The sequence below is a fragment of the Schistocerca piceifrons genome, chromosome 1 (genome assembly GCF_021461385.2).
Source record: "Schistocerca piceifrons isolate TAMUIC-IGC-003096 chromosome 1, iqSchPice1.1, whole genome shotgun sequence".
NCBI lineage: Eukaryota > Metazoa > Arthropoda > Insecta > Orthoptera > Acrididae > Schistocerca > Schistocerca piceifrons.
This window is the reverse complement of record NC_060138.1, coordinates 528,751,187-528,768,028: the sequence shown is the minus strand read 5'-3', so window position 1 is coordinate 528,768,028 and position 16,842 is coordinate 528,751,187. Positions and strand designations below refer to the sequence as shown.

Sequence of the window (16,842 nt, the reverse complement as noted above, 5' to 3'; positions counted from 1 at the left end):
ACAAATATTCACAAATATTCACAAAAAAAACAGAACACCTTGAATGACTATAGATACGACATTGATATTCACAGGACATGTACATTAGTATGCTCTGAAGAAATGATTAATATAAGAACCATGTCAGCATGCGGTTTCGAGGTCAACATCGATATCGCAGCCCCATACCACCTACCAATGCAATGTGCCTGCGGCTCTTGTTGCCGCTATAAACCGAAGGTAATCGATCAGTGGGTTTGAAAGAGGGCTTATTATTGACTTGAGAGAATGTGATGCATCCATCCGGGAAATCACTACTCATGTGGGACAAAATGCAAAGGGTGTGTGCAGAATGGTTCACAGAAAACCATACAACATGACAAGATAGATCAGGTTGCACCACCCATGCCATCTGCCCAGAGAGGATTGACACCTCATCAGAATGGCATTGCAGGACAGATCTACAGCCTCCTCAGCTCTGGCACAACACTGGAGCAGAGCAACACATCATACACTATCAGGGGTGATAGTCGGTCACCTTTTACTATCACATGGATTACATGCATGCCATCCACTTCTCTGCCTTCCTTTGACAAATGTACAGAAACATGCTAGACGGCAGTGTTGTATAGAATGAAGTCACTGGGGACAGTAATGGCATCAGATAGTGTTTCCAGATGAATCCAGGTTCTGTTTGTTTGAAAACAATGTTCGCATTTTTGTTCGCCACAGACAGGGGGAGCAGCATCTCAGTGACTGCATTCACACAGGACATGTAGCGCCAGCTCAAGGCATTATAGTGCGAGGTGCTGTTGGGTACAACCACAAATCACAGTTAGTGCATGTCCAGTGCACTATGCCCAGTGTAACCTTTGTGAATGACATCCAGCGACCCATAGCCACACACTTTCTGCACTACTTCCCAGATGCCATTTTTCAGTGGCACTATACACGACCACATGATGCTGCATGAATACATGCCTTCTTGGTGTCACAGGATGTCAACCTTTTGTCCTGACCAGCCAGATCACCAGACTTGTTGCCAATCGAAATGTGTGGGATATGGTGAAACGATAGGTGCAGCACTGTGAACTTTGGAACCAGGTGAATGCGGCTTGGATGGCTATACTGCAGGACACCTGTTGATGCTGTCACGCATGGAAAAAATCATCAGGCCCCATGGCAGACCTTGTGCCTATTAGGCAGCAGGACACTTACTGAACCCTAATCAGTTCTGCAGAACCTACTAATGTGCATATCCTGTGAATATGAATGTCCTATCTCTCGTCACTCAAGGTGTTTTGTTTTTTTCTGAACATGAGTGCCTTAACTAGCTATCAATGTGTGCCCTCCAGGTCAAATTTTCATTCAGATTTAAACCTAAGAGCCTTGTGGGACACCTTGAGATATTATTGTCCATTCAGAATAATAATTTCCCCCTTTTGAAGTAAAGTTACCTTTTAGATTTATTTTTTTTTTCATAAATAGGATTCCAGCCATTGTAGGGCACTGCCTCCAGCGCTGTATTAGTCAAGTTTGTAAATAAAGAGGGTTTGCAGAATCAAAAGCATTTGTGAGGTCGTAGAAGATCCCTGTCACCTTTCTCTGGTCTAATAGTATTATTTTCTCAGCAGAACTGCATCATGGGATTTTTACATTGTTGAAAACTAAACTGATTATTTAGAATAGTATTTTGTAATGAAATTTTGGATTTTGTTAAGAGGAACTTTCAGATATTTTAGATATAACTGGGAAAATTGAGATAGGGTGATAATGTCCCATTACATCTCTCAATTCATTCTTGAAAATGGTTTTAACTTCAGTGTGCTTCAGTACCTCTGGGAAGCAGCCCTCTTCAAAATACTAATTATTTGAGTTTGTGGGTGTGCAGTTATGTTGTCTACTGCTTTAATAACTTTAGGGGGTATTCCATCCCAATCTGTTTGAATGCCAAGATCGCATTTTCTACATCATTCACTGGAACTTTTGAAAAAATTTTAAGATGTTGAGGATTTACATCAGACTGTACTACATTTTTAAAGAATTCATTGAAGCACTCTGGTATTTGGCTTGGTCTTAACAATAGTGTTTCCTTCAGAAAACTTTTCGAAATTTCTTGGTAACAGACTTTAACATCTAATTCAGATTTACTAACTGATCCGCACAGCATTTGTCTTACTTTTATGATTTAAAATTATCCTGTTTCTGCCAGTAGTTTTGCTGCCTAGACAACTCTCTGATATATAATTTTATGAAGAACATAGTCAATTAAATAAGTATTTCTCTGTGGAGCTGCCTTTCCTTACACTGGAAATTTTTATGCCTTGGGGTGACCTACTTTGTCGCGTGATTTACCAGGTTCTAGATGGAAATGTTTCATTAAAGACATCTAGAAAACTATTAACAATTTTCATTGGCAAATTTCCTTTCCATTTAGGTTTTCATGCTTCAGATGTTTTCCTACGGCAACCGTAATTGCTTACACTTGTGATATCAGTGCTAAAATCTGCACTATTCCTTTTTTTTTCCTCCACAAAAATCTTCTAGCGTACTTGGAAGCTTTGGTTAAATAGTTAATATAATTTTGCTATCTTGAAATGTCAGATTATATTTAAAATTATAACTGTCCTCAGTAAACCAATGCTCATTCAGACAAATAACTCTAATATTTGCACATTCTTACAGCTTTCCAATTAATCTAGCTTACAGCTTTGTTGTTTAAAGTATCAGTAGTCAAACCACATATATTCCAGTGCATAACATGTATTTATTCTGACTTCTTTTTATAGGTTTTAGCATATTTCATTCCAAGTAATTGTTTGTTTTTGTGTTACTTATTGCAACACATTTTATCATCCTCATCACTTCGTAAGTTTGCCTAATGTTTTATAACTTGGCAAGTATATGTCAGCTTATTGCTAAATATTTTTGGACCTAAACTATGCAAGTAGAAGCCATCTCTAGCAAAGACACTTAGCTCTTAGAAAATTTTCGGGGCCAGTGAATACCTCTGGAGAATTTTATCATTGTCTCAAGCAAGTAAAACTTTGACGGTGTGAGATTGATATAATAATCAGTCTAAAGATTTGTCCGATGCAGCTCTACGTGCAAATCTATCTTTTACACAGCTTTTCGTATCTGCATAACTACTACACTCTACACCTGTTACAGCCTGCTTACTGTGATCAAACCTTGGTCTCACTCTACAATTTTTACACACCACACTCCCATATATTCCCAAACTGATGATTATTTGGTGCTTCAGGATGTCTATTGTCAATTTGTCCCTTCTTTTAACCATACCACAAACCTCTTTTCTTCCCTTTTTGATTCAATATCCCATTGGTTACCTGATATGACCTTATCTTCTGCATTCTTTTGTAGCACCATTGTTCTAAAGGTTCTCTCTTTTTCTCTGTCCTGTGTATTGCCCACACTTCATCTCCGTATAATGTTACGCTTGTATTTGGTATGCTGATGAGTCGTGTATGGGAAGTATACATTTCTGGTTCATCTGATGTACTGCTTTGTAGGTACTGACTATGATCTGTTGTACATAAGTATAATTCATACATTTTTCTTTTTTCTATCGTTGTACATTATTCGTGAAGTCCAGTCACTTTAATGTGACCACAGCCTATGTGTGACGTCAACATGCGATAATCACTCACATACAGACAGTGACAGTGCTAGCAGTGAAGAGTATATCAAGCATATTGGGAAATGTGGAAAATAGTGCAGCCATTGTTTTATCACAAAAACAGTGTGATTTATCTGACATCCAAAAGGGCTTGATCGTTAACTTCTGGGGCAAGAGTAGCATTTCCAAAATGGCTATGTTTGTAAACTGTTCATGTGCTGCTGTGGTTAAAGTATACCACGTGTTGCAAAATGGTGCTACTCAGTACAGGTGCCAAGGCAACTGTGGTGCACCACAGCCCATAGTTGACAGGGCTGAAAGAAAAGACAGCTGCAGAGATGTGTACAGGCAAATAGACATGCAATTCTTGAGTAACTGACTCAAATGACTGTCCAGATGAACCAACGGGCTACCAATAGTGTCTCCACAATGTCCATTCAGCGAATGTTCATGCATATTAACCTCCATAGCAAGTGCCTGTTTCATACACCCATGCTGAATGCTATTCATCAACGATGGAGGCTGGAATTGCACAACATTACTGCAACTCGACATGCACTGAATGGCGACGGGTGGCCTTTTCAGATAAATTGTATTTTCTGCTCAATCGGACAGATGGCCATTGATGTGTAAGGTGTGAAACATCTGAAAGCTAAGGGGTCCAGGCCATAGGAGGCAGTGTAATGCTCTGGGAATGTTTTTGTGTCATTCTCTAGGTGATCTTGTCATTGTGGAAGGCACAGTGGACCAACACGAGTGCATCTACCATAGGGGACTATATTCACCCTAATTTAGTTTGTGGTTCCTTGGCACAATGGCATTTGCCAGTAGGACAATGCATCATGTCCCACAGCTCACAGTGTATGTGCGTGGTTTGGAGAGCACCAAGATAAGGTTTAAACCCACTTGGGAGCTTGTGTGACCACCTTGATTGGACTGTTCGCACCACGGATCTTCAACCAAGAAACCTAGTACAGTTGGCCAAGGCACTTGAGTCAGCATGGCTCTACATCCCTTCCAGAATCTCGTTGAGTCTTTTGTTGCACACTGTGCAGCGGTCTGCACTGCTTTTGACAGGTGGTCACATTAATGTGACTGGACAGTGTTTGTGTGTTTTTCTGTTTAATGTTGTTTAGTATTCCAGTGACGATTGTTATAAAAACTGAAACTTGCAAAGATTAAAGTTGTTTGTGTATAGCTGATAGCTTTAAAAATGCATTTCTTCAAATACTTACCTATATAAAGTACAGCTTTTGATCCCTGTATTTTATCACTGATAACTTTAGAATTTCAAAGTGCAACTTCTTCCATTCTTACAGTATTCCCTTTGATGTCTTGTGTAATGACCCACAGACAGATTACCACCCAGGTACAACAATGACACTCTAATTTCATATATTACAGCATTTGTCAGTGTACTTCTTTTCTTGTTGTAGTCAACTTTTGGGCCAAAATACACTCCTGGAAATTGAAATAAGAACACCGTGAATTCATTGTCCCAGGAAGGGGAAACTTTATTGACACATTCCTGGGGTCAGATACATCACATGATCACACTGACAGAACCACAGGCACATAGACACAGGCAACAGAGCATGCACAATGTCGGCACTAGTACAGTGTATATCCACCTTTCGCAGCAATGCAGGCTGCTATTCTCCCATGGAGACGATCGTAGAGATGCTGGATGTAGTCCTGTGGAACGGCTTGCCATGCCATTTCCACCTGGCGCCTCAGTTGGACCAGCGTTCATGCTGCACGTGCAGACCGCGTGAGACGACGCTTCATCCAGTCCCAAACATGCTCAATGGGGGACAGATCCGGAGATCTTGCTGGCCAGGGTAGTTGACTTACACCTTCTAGAGCACGTTGGGTGGCACGGGATACATGCGGACGTGCATTGTCCTGTTGGAACAGTAAGTTCCCTTGCCGGTCTAGGAATGGTAGAACGATGGGTTCGATGACGGTTTGGATGTACCGTGCACTATTCAGTGTCCCCTCGACGATCACCAGTGGTGTACGGCCAGTGTAGGAGATCGCTCCCCACACCATGATGCCGGGTGTTGGCCCTGTGTGCCTCGGTCGTATGCAGTCCTGATTGTGGCGCTCACCTGCACGGCGCCAAACACGCATACGACCATCATTGGCACCAAGGCAGAAGCGACTCTCATCGCTGAAGACGACACGTCTCCATTCGTCCCTCCATTCACGCCTGTCGCGACACCACTGGAGGCGGGCTGCACGATGTTGGGGCGTGAGCGGAAGACGGCCTAACGGTGTGCGGGACCGTAGCCCAGCTTCATGGAGACGGTTGCGAATGGTCCTCGCCGATACCCCAGGAGCAACAGTGTCCCTAATTTGCTGGGAAGTGGCGGTGCGGTCCCCTACGGCACTGCGTAGGATCCTACGGTCTTGGCGTGCATCCGTGCGTCGCTGCGGTCCGGTCCCAGGTCGACGGGCACGTGCACCTTCCGCCGACCACTGGCGACAACATCGATGTACTGTGGAGACCTCACGCCCCACGTGTTGAGCAATTCGGCGGTACGTCCACCCGGCCTCCCGCATGCCCACTATACGCCCTCGCTCAAAGTCCGTCAACTGCACATACGGTTCACATCCACGCTGTCGCGGCATGCTACCAGTGTTAAAGACTGCGATGGAGCTCCGTATGCCACGGCAAACTGGCTGACACTGACGGCGGCGGTGCACAAATGCTGCGCAGCTAGCGCCATTCGACGGCCAACACCGCGGTTCCTGGTGTGTCCGCTGTGCCGTGTGTGTGATCATTGCTTGTACAGCCCTCTCGCAGTGTCCGGAGCAAGTATGGTGGGTCTGACACACCGGTGTCAATGTGTTCTTTTTTCCATTTCCAGGAGTGTACATTGTTCACTGTTGTTCCAGTAAGTAGATTCCATCTTAGAAAATGTCTGCAAAATAACCATCCATGACTGCCATAATGTCACTCATGATACGTTATGAACATAAATTTCTTGGAGTGTGGTATACTAGAAAGTTGTAGAATGTCAATTCTGGTGGAAATGGGTGATGATCTGATGTTTCCCACTTCATTACTCACAATTGTGACAAAGTACCTTCCTTTCTTGTTTCAAGTCCAGTTTCCCATTTTTAAGGTGATTGATTTTAAAAACACTCTTTTATGTTCCAGAAATCAGTGGGCATAATTTTATTGGTATATGAAAATATATTTTGTATATCTGTTTCTCTGCCCCCCCCCCCCCTTTCCATGGTCCACATGTGTGCTTTTCTTGTTTAAATGAAAGGTCTCTTGCTGTGATTATTTTGCTTATCATCCATATATTAAATCCCACCAAATATTAAAGCCGGTTGGATTGTTTTAAAAACAGTCCAACAAGCTTTACTGGTGAATTCATTTTCTCATTTACTTTTGATGACAAAGTGCACTCTGGGACAACTGGCAAATTTGGGAAAAATCTGGGCATGTTTTAGAATTCCGGGAATTTTTCATTGTTTTGTCTTCAGTTAAATTTTTGTAATGTTGACAGGTAAGAACTGATAAATAGCAAAATGTGTCAAAGGCTTCAGGACAAAGACTATGGAATACTTCATAACAATAAACTGGTGCCAATGAACGAGATATCACAACCATTTGCATTAATTAAGTTCACTTGAGCAGCTGCCATGCGCAGTTGACTTGCGTATGGCCATGACCAGCACGTTTTCACGCTTCCAGCTACTTGAAGTGTGGCTGTTAGCTGTATCAGCAGTAGTAACAAGCACCTATATGCTACCTGGAAAATTTTTTCTGGTGCACCCAAAATGCTATATTTGTTAGTCTCCACGTGAGCTGTTTTTATGTTTAGTGATTTTGTTGTTTCCTCCTCATTTACAGTTCTCATGTCAATGAAAGGAAAACGAATTTCTGTGGCTAAGAGCTGTCAAGTGAATTAAAATACATTCACGTAATTACCAAAGGCTAAAATATGTTGTTAGTCTCAGTTTTATTCCCCTATTATTTTCCAATAATCTACAAATTAGTAGAAAAGATGTTGATTTTTTATGAGAAGGTGAAAGCAGGGTGTATTCGATAATCCTTTTTCAAATACAGTTTTCTATTAATGCTTCAAAGCCAGTCTCACTTGAACAACAAATTTTAAGCCCCCATCCTCCCCAGAACAATGAGTTTAATTTTCAATATCGGCTAACAACAGAGGCAAAGTAGCAACAAAAATCGCACTGAGAAAAGAGTTTTAACTTTTGCATGTTGTTTCTCATTGATCAAAGGCATTTAAATCAGTTATGGAAAACATGTTTTGTACAAGTAGACCGAGTGTGATCTACGTTTGTACTACTAAGGGTAAAAGGATATAACTGTCCATGTTACATGTTAATAATTTAAATGTATCGTATGCAGATTAACATATGAGTTTTGCTATACTGGCGCAATGTACTCGGCGTAATTACATTTGTCACAGTACAGATATTGCGCCATCTCAATCATCTTAGATTTAGTTCCCAATGATAAGTAATGCTTCCTTGTATGATAAGTCTCAAAGCAGGGTGCAACATATAATGGAATGTTGCAAGTTTGGCATTGGTATCTAGTTTCCCAGCGCACTTACTTTTTCATGCAAACCATGCATCTGCACATTAGCGTACTTTTCTGTGAATGTTCACTCACGATAACAGCCAGAAAATGTCTCTCTGTGAATTGCAGAGGATTCTTGTCATTGTAGCGCCTTCCCCTGCCAGCTTATCTCCGTTCTGTAGCATATTTTTTTTACAATCTCCCTTACGAGAGAAAGGAGAAACTCTGTGAGAGCCATTTTTCGCCCTGTTACTGACTGGTGGAGAGCATGGGCATTCAGAATGCACAAATCCAGAGTGTGAAAAAAATATTTCTTATACCATTTCACAGTCTTAAGCACTGATCCCACTGAGCTCAGTAATACATCACTGCGGTCAACCTCGCCTGTACTCAAATTGTAATCTTCAATACATTGTGGTTTCTTTATTTTTTCGCCAGTACTTCTGACAGTCTTCTCTTTTTCAACCATTTGTGTCGTGTGACTTGTGGTCAACATGTACACCTCTTCTCTTATCGCACCACTTGATAGCAAGGACCTTGTCAGTGGACCTAAACTCAGTTTCTCCTTATTTTAATTTCTTCTGCAGTTTTGGCATGTTGTGTCTGTTCTTACAAACAGTGCCACATGGCAGCTGTTCCATGGTTGTGAAGCCAGAGGAACAGGTCCGCGCTGGAGTACCAGTTATCGACATATAGAATATGACCTTGTTCCAAATATTGTCCATAGAGTTGCCACTATGTCACCACTTCTTCCCAAATTGTGGAATCCAATTTCTGTTGTTGCGCCTGTATATAGAATAAAATATATAATTGTGGTGTACAGACGGTAGCAGAGCCAGGATGGGGAAGGTGTAGGCACATTTATTTGTTCAAAGCCTTGTTGACACAAATTTATTATTTAACAATAATTGGTTATACATCCAAGTTAATACAATTAACAGTTTAAAAGGAAGTTTTGGCAATAAATTAAAAAAAAATTCTCTAGAACAACATTCAGCCCCAGTCTGAAACATTACATAAAGGTACTGTTAGTAAAGGGTATATTATATCGTACAGTAGTGCAACATGTACAAATATTAACAATTACACCAGAAAAATATTGAACTTGTGATTTGTACTATATGTAAATCAAACCTTTAAAAAATCCGATTTTGCAAGAGTGCAACAAATTCCCTACTGCCTGCTTAAAAAAAAATGTGGCAATGATAATCAGTTTTTTTTTTAAACCTCCTGATTTCACTTAAGCTTACGTAAACCCTACACAAATGTCATCTATTTTTCTCTCATGTGACATCAGCTCACCTGTCGTGACAAATACACAAAATTTCTAAATTATTTTATATCAGTTAAGTAAGCTACAAGACAGAAATAACATTAACAACTGGTGACATGAGTAAACATTGTCAAGTTTTCAATTTCACAACTGTTGTGTTATCTAGCAAATTTTCATTTAAATACTCGTCCCCACGTGTTCCAAAATCAATTCAGTCAGTCTCGAGAAGAAACACAACTTAATACACAAATATGGCAATGTCAAGAAATAGATGGGTTGATCCCAAGCAATATTAGTAGAATTAAGAAATTTGTAATTTAAATGCACCGATTTTAACAAAGTCTAATGTAATAATAATTTGGACAGAACTTTCATAAAATGATCGATGATAGTGGATACCGTGCCATACACTATGAAACAAATTAAGAATTATTCACAGTAGACACCTGGCACATGATGATATTCTCTGAAGTATTTCAAACCACAAAATGTTGGCCGCAAGTACCAGCCACATAACAAAGTAATGATCATTAAATATAATAAAAGTATATGAAAATTTCAGCCTTAGCCAAGTGACAAGAACCACACCAATGCAGTTTCCTGTTACACTTGAGTGCTAGGCCCAACAAACAACAGCTGGTCATGGAGAACCACACTAAGCAAGTGAGCATTTCGTCCTCCCCACACGCTCACAAACAGCCATACTCATCCCAGTCCTTAATTGGCAGGCACCTGTTGACTCTCCACTGCTTCCGTCCTGTCCCATCTCCCGACCGAGCCATCCTCCAAAACTCTTGCTTGACCAGCGCTCAGCGATCACGCCCCCTATCGCTGCGGCGAAAACAAGTGAAATAATCTCGCGGGTAAATCAAATGAACTGAGATGTGACAAGGCTCAATAATATACCCACTCTGACAGTCACACAGTACAAATGTCTTTATTCCAAATCTACTTCGCTTGGTTGGAATAAATTGCTCAAAAGATAATCATCCTTTGAACAGCAAGAGACTTTCATCTATACAAAGCTTGTGATGTGGGTAAAATGAGTTACAAAACATCTTATGAACATTGTCAACAATCTTCCTAATTTTAAATAGACTCTCACCTCCTGTACTTGCAGAGTTAACAAAGTGTGTCTCTGGACCAATAATCACTTAATTTTAACTACTTAACTTGCACCATTAGAAGGCAAACAGCAACAAAACAATACATTTCCTCGAATCCAGTTTCTTTTCACTTTGACAGTCGAGAATTCACAGATTCTGTAGTATTTTCTCTGGTGTAAACGTAAAAACGATTTGTTCCATCTGCAATAAATTGCAACAGTTCTTGAGACATAAATATCACAAAAAATGACAGAATGCTTGGGTTGGTATCTAACTGATATTCGTGTGCTGAACTCGAGTCATCGAAGTAATGGTTTAACGGCTGGAAATCAGTTTCTTTCCAGTCAACTGTGTCAATTATGCGTGCTCTTTTCTGAACCGTTTCACTGTCGCTCTCTGGTTTCTCGGATTCAGAGGAACTGCTGACTGTAATTCTTGCTCTCCCCTCTGATGTAAAGGGCTGAGGACTACAGCTTCGAGATTACGTTGAAGACTCATCACTGTTAGCAATGTCAGATAATTCACACACACTGTCGCTCTTAGTGACCATATCCAGGATTTCTTTATCTGTGCAACCACGACGACATGACATTTCTCATGTAGAAAACAAGAAAACTAACAAAAATACAGGAATCTAAGTCGAATTCTGCAAAGAGCAAACACAGCAACAAAGATATATGCACTCTCGAACTACACAGTCAGACCACTGAACAGCCACAAGAAGAACAGGGTGGAAAGACAGCTCTGCGTGTATACATGTCCGTAGCGCTCAGGTAGCTGTGATTCAATGCGCCTAAACTCGTCCCTAACAATGGGAAGGCCACGTTATACACGTCAGGCGCACCAGGGGAACGGCGAGGCAGGGCGAGTTAACATGTCCACAGCAGTCAAAGGCGTAATGGTCTCACAGTAACCGTGTGCATTAACTGTTTGGCCTTGTGGGAAGAAACAATCAGCAAAATGCCTTTTCTGTCCCAAAAATGGTGCACATGACTTTTCAAGGTGTCAAGATTTGCTGAGGCTTAATCTTCGTTGGGGATGAATTGTGCCCCCATTCCATTGATTGCCTTCTTTTTTTTTCAGAGATGTCGTACAATACCCAAGTTTCATCCCCCGTGACTATCCAAGAAAGAAAACCAGTGCCTTCTTCATTGTAGCATGTCAAAACTGAAGAGCACTGCCCATCCATTGTTTTTTGTGCTGTTCAGCAAGAATTTTGGGTACCCAACGTGAGCAAAGTTTTCGAAATTTCAGTTTTTCAGTAACAATTTCATGAATTAGTGATTGTGAGATTTGCAGAACTTCCATAGCAAGGGCACTAAGTGTAAACTTACGGTTGTGCTTAATCTTCTCTTCAATTGTGTGAACCAGTTCATCAGTATACACAGATGAGTGTCCACTTCATTCTTCATCGTGCATTGGATCACATCCTTCATTGAACAGTGTGACCCATCTTCTAACCATTGAATCACTCATAGCATTTTGTCTGTAAACCTTGCAGATTTGGTGATGAATTTCCTATGGTTTAACTTTCTTTGCATTTAGAAAACGAATCACAGATCTGATTCCACGCACAACGGCATTTTCAATTACGGCTGACATTATAAAGAAGCACTACCAAACACACATCATCAGCAGCGATCTGAAAATGGCGTACATGTCTTCTCCTTGAGTCAGAGTAACTGCCGCGCCTGCTCGGAACTGCGATCGTAGCACTGCCATGGATAGAAACAGAAACAGAACTTACTTTGTAGACGACCCTTGTATATGAACAGACAGATGGGCTACGTCAGCTGCAATGAATTTCTTAAGTCACAGAGTGTTTGACTCTCATTTAAAACATTGAGGACCAGCCACTTAGAAGAATTTCGAGCTCAGAAGACCAGACATTAATGTAAATATTTAAAATTTTACTGGCACATTCGTGTGATGTATCTTAAAGGATAACATACACAAAAAGATTCATATTACATGTGAAAGCTTAACTTTTCTTGTAGCTACACTATGTATGTTAATTTAAACTGTTAACTTTTCCTACACACATAAAAAAAAAGTTTTGCATCACCCTGGTTCCCAGAACTCCTGAAGATAGACGTTGACTTTGGATATTGTATCACAGACACAGTCCCTTTGACTGTTGAGAGATGTCACTAAACCTGCCCAAAGACCTGAACAACCATACATGAGCATCACCTATTAGACAGATGGGGTCCAACAGCAGATCAGTTCCAATCATTCCACCAGGAAGGAGATACATGGCTTGTGTTGTCTGTAGTTCAACCATGCCTAAACAGTCAGTACCGCGGTTCGATCGCATCCGCATTGTTACTCTGTGCCAGGAAGGGCTCTCAACAAGGGAAGTGCCCAGGTGTCTTGGAGTGAATCAAAGAATGTTGTTCAGACATGGAGGAGATACAGAGAGATAGGAACTGTCGACGACATGCCTCACTCAGGCTGCCCAAGGGTTACTACTGCAGTGGGTGACTGCTACCTATTATGGCTCAGAGGAAAGCTGACAGCAACACCACCATGTTGTATAATGCTTTTCGTGCTGCCACAGGATGTTGTTATAGAACTCAAACTGTGCGCAATAGGCTGCATGATGCGCAACTTAACTCCCAAAGTCCATGGCGAGGTCCATCTTTGTAACCATGACACTATGCAGCACGGTACAGAGGGGCCCAATAACATACCGAGTGGACCACTCAGGATTGGTATCATGTTCTCTTCACTGATGAGTGTTGCATATGCCTTCAATCAGACAATCGTCGGAGATGTGTTTGGAGGCAACCCGGTCAGGCTCAATGCCTTAGACACATGCTCCAGTGATTGCAGCCAGGCGGAGGTTCCCTGTTGTTTTGGTTTGGCATTGTGTGGGGTCAACGTACATCGCTGGTGGTTATGGAAGGTGCCGTAGCAGCTGTACGATATGTGAAGACCATCCTCCGACCGATAGTGCAACCATATCGGCAGCATATTGGCGAGGCATTCGTCTTCATGGATGACAATTAGCGCCCCCATAGTCTCCATGTTCTGAATGAATTCCTTCAGGATAATGACATCGCCTGACTAGAGTGACCGGCATGTTCTCCAGACATGAACCCTGTCAAACATGTCTGGGATAGATTGAAAAGGGCTGTTTATGGACGATGTGACCCACCAACCACTCTGAGGGATCTACACCGAATCGCCGTTGAGGTGTGGCACAATCTGGACCAACAGTACCTTCATAAACTTGTGGATAGTAAGCCACAACGAATGCAGGCATGAATCAATGCAAGAGGACATGCTAGAAGGTATTAGAGGTATCAGTGTGTACAGCAGTCTGGACCACCACCTCTGAAGGTCTCGCTGTATGGTGGTACAACATGCACTGTGTGGTTTTCATGACCAATAAAAAGAGCAGAAATGATGTTTATGTTGATCTCTATTCCAATTTTCTGTACAGGTTCCTGAACTCTCGGAACTGAGGTGATGCAAAACTTTTTTTGATGTATGTATTTGTGTGTTGATGCTACTTAACAGTGATATTATTGGTGGCTGACTACATCACGTGTCCTATGCTCTGAATATTTGCTGTCATTGGCTGGTGGGATCATGTGACATTGACCTATGATTGGATTACAAAAGCGTGTTTCAATCTCGATTTCAATGCTTCAGAAACTAGCATGCTGTGTTTAATAGAATTTGACACTATACTTTCGTAATACGAATACAAAAATATGCAGTGTAAATGTTGCTGCACATCAAAGATATTTCCAAAATCCCCCCCCCCTCCGACCCCCACCCTGAGTTTTTTCATTCTCTGTAGACCCAGAAAGTTCTATGCTGATGTATAAAATTATTGCCATTGAAAGGAGTGATATTTTTACAGCTCTGAGGGAAAGTATATTGTCATTTATCATGGAAAAATTGTGAATTTCACCATGGAAGAAGTGCATTTTCACATGGGAAATTTTTTTTTAACTAGGAAATCCAGAAAAAAATTCAGGAATCCCCCCTCCCCCGTTGTCCGCCAATGCACCATGGATGACCATTCCGTAAACATGGCATCAATCTTGCTTTGTGTAATACTTAACATGTTTGTTCCTTTAATACTGTGTGTTGTGGTCATCAGTCTGAGGAGTGGTTCAGTGCACCTCTCCAGATTAGTTTATCCCATGCAAATCTTCCCATGGCTGTGTAATCACTGCAAGTTGAATTTGTATACTGTATTCAAGCATTGGTCTCCTTGTACCCTAGCTTACCAAATAAAATTTTCTTTGGTGACTCGGTATGTGTCCTATTAATCTATTCCAACTTTTACTTAAGTTATGCTATAACTTTCTTTTCTCCTCAGTTCCATTCAGCATCACTTGTTTAGTTTTTGAGGTATCCAGCTAATTTTCAACAGTCTTCTGTAGCACCAAATCTCAAAACCTCCCATTCTCTGCCTGTCTGTATTATGTATTGTCCACATATCACTTCCATATAATGTTACATTTGAGACAAGTACTTTCAAATATGAATTCCTAGCTTGTAAATTTAAATTTGATATTACCATGTTTCTCTTTTCCAGAAAAACTTTTCTTGCAGTTTACAGTCTACATTTTATATACTGTTTATTTCTTTCACTGTGAGTTATTTTACTACCCAAATAGAAAAACTGCACTATTAATGTGTCATTTCCTAATCTAATTCCCTCTGCCATCTTATTTGACATCTGTATTCCATTAATGTAGTTTTATTTTTTTACTTTATTTTTTTCATAATCTTTTTCGATATACTGTCCAATACACCATCTGATCTTACAGTTAATTTGCCATCTCTGACAGATTACAGTGTTATTGTTGAAAAGTTTTTATAACTTCAAGGTGAACATTTCTCCTTAGCTCCCTTTATCATTTGCTCTATGCACAGTTTGAATTACATTAGAGATAAGCTACAACCCTCCCTCATACTCTCTCCTCAACTGTTGTCCCTGCCTCCCCTCTCATTCCTTTGACTTAGAACTTCTATATGGTGTTCATACAAGCTGTAGATAAAATGTTGTGTCCTGTATCTTATGCCTTATAATATCAGAATTTGGAACTGTGTCCTCCAGTCATCAGCCTAAACACAAGTTAAAAATTTCAATGGCAGTGGATTCCCTGTGACACTTGCATCTGTTTTAATACATTCTCATTTTGTATCATCTATTAAAATTAAAATTGTCTGTTATTTTTATGCAAGGATTTTATTTCTCAAAGGGTCATAAATTTAACTGGTCTTGGGGTGGTCACCTTTTGTTGGTCCAATTTTTCAGTGCATGTCTTTGACAAGAAACAATCAGCTCAGGAATGCAAGCACAATTGTGCTGAACATTTGTAATTTAATCAAAACATAGTATCATTAAATTTAGGTCATTGTGTGATTGTAGCACCAAGTGAGGTGGCGCTGTGGTCAAACACTGGACTCACAATCAGAAGGACAGTGGTTCAACTCCTTCTCTGGTCATCCAGATTTACATTTTCCACAGTTCCTTAGAAAATGAAACAACCATTTTCCTTCCCTTATCTGAGCTAGTACTCCACTGTTTGTAAGATGTTAAACATTACTGTTTCCTCCTCCCATCTTTTGTTTGATTCATCATATGTCTGAAAAAAAATATTATTTTATATTAAATACAAAGACGTGTTTTGAACATTGAAGAACAGCACTTTCATGATGCTAGATTTGCATGATGTATCTTAATTTACAAATGCTCAGTACATTTGCAACCCACGGGCTATTATCGTCCAACCAATATGTTACATAGTTCCAATAAAATTATTTAAACTATAGTCAGTTGTGTTACTGCTGAACATATTATGCACGTTACGGCAATTCTGTGCCATAAATAGTCCCTCACAAAACAATTATTTCAGTGTAGTTTCTATCATCAACCAGTCTGTCCACTAATATTTATACATTCTATCATGTTTCATTCTTCTGGCTCGTGTCCTCCCCGGTCTTTTATTCTGGCAGTTTTGCCTAGATGGGTTAGTACTTGTAAAAGCACTGATGAAATTGGTGAAAAAGTGTAACCTCTGACATTTAGTTTGGATCTATGATTTTAGTTCGTAATATTTTCCAACATGGATGGCTTTGTGGAATGTCTGTCAGTAGATAACTAGTTTGAGGACCATTTTGCTGCGGTTGTTAAATCCTTCATTAGACGTGATAAACTTTATCAATTTCACAATTTGCTTCAAGTATTTTAGGCCCAGTCCAGAAAACTGGGACACTTAGAAATGTTATTAGTTTAAAAGCAATCATG

General features: G+C 40.5%; 1 protein-coding gene across 4 annotated transcripts in view; it reads left to right on the top strand.

Moving 5' to 3' along the window:
• The window catches only part of LOC124798588 (sodium/hydrogen exchanger 7), a 168,313-nt gene that overhangs the window by 86,334 nt on the left and 65,137 nt on the right, over positions 1 to 16,842 (top strand). The window lies entirely within an intron of this gene.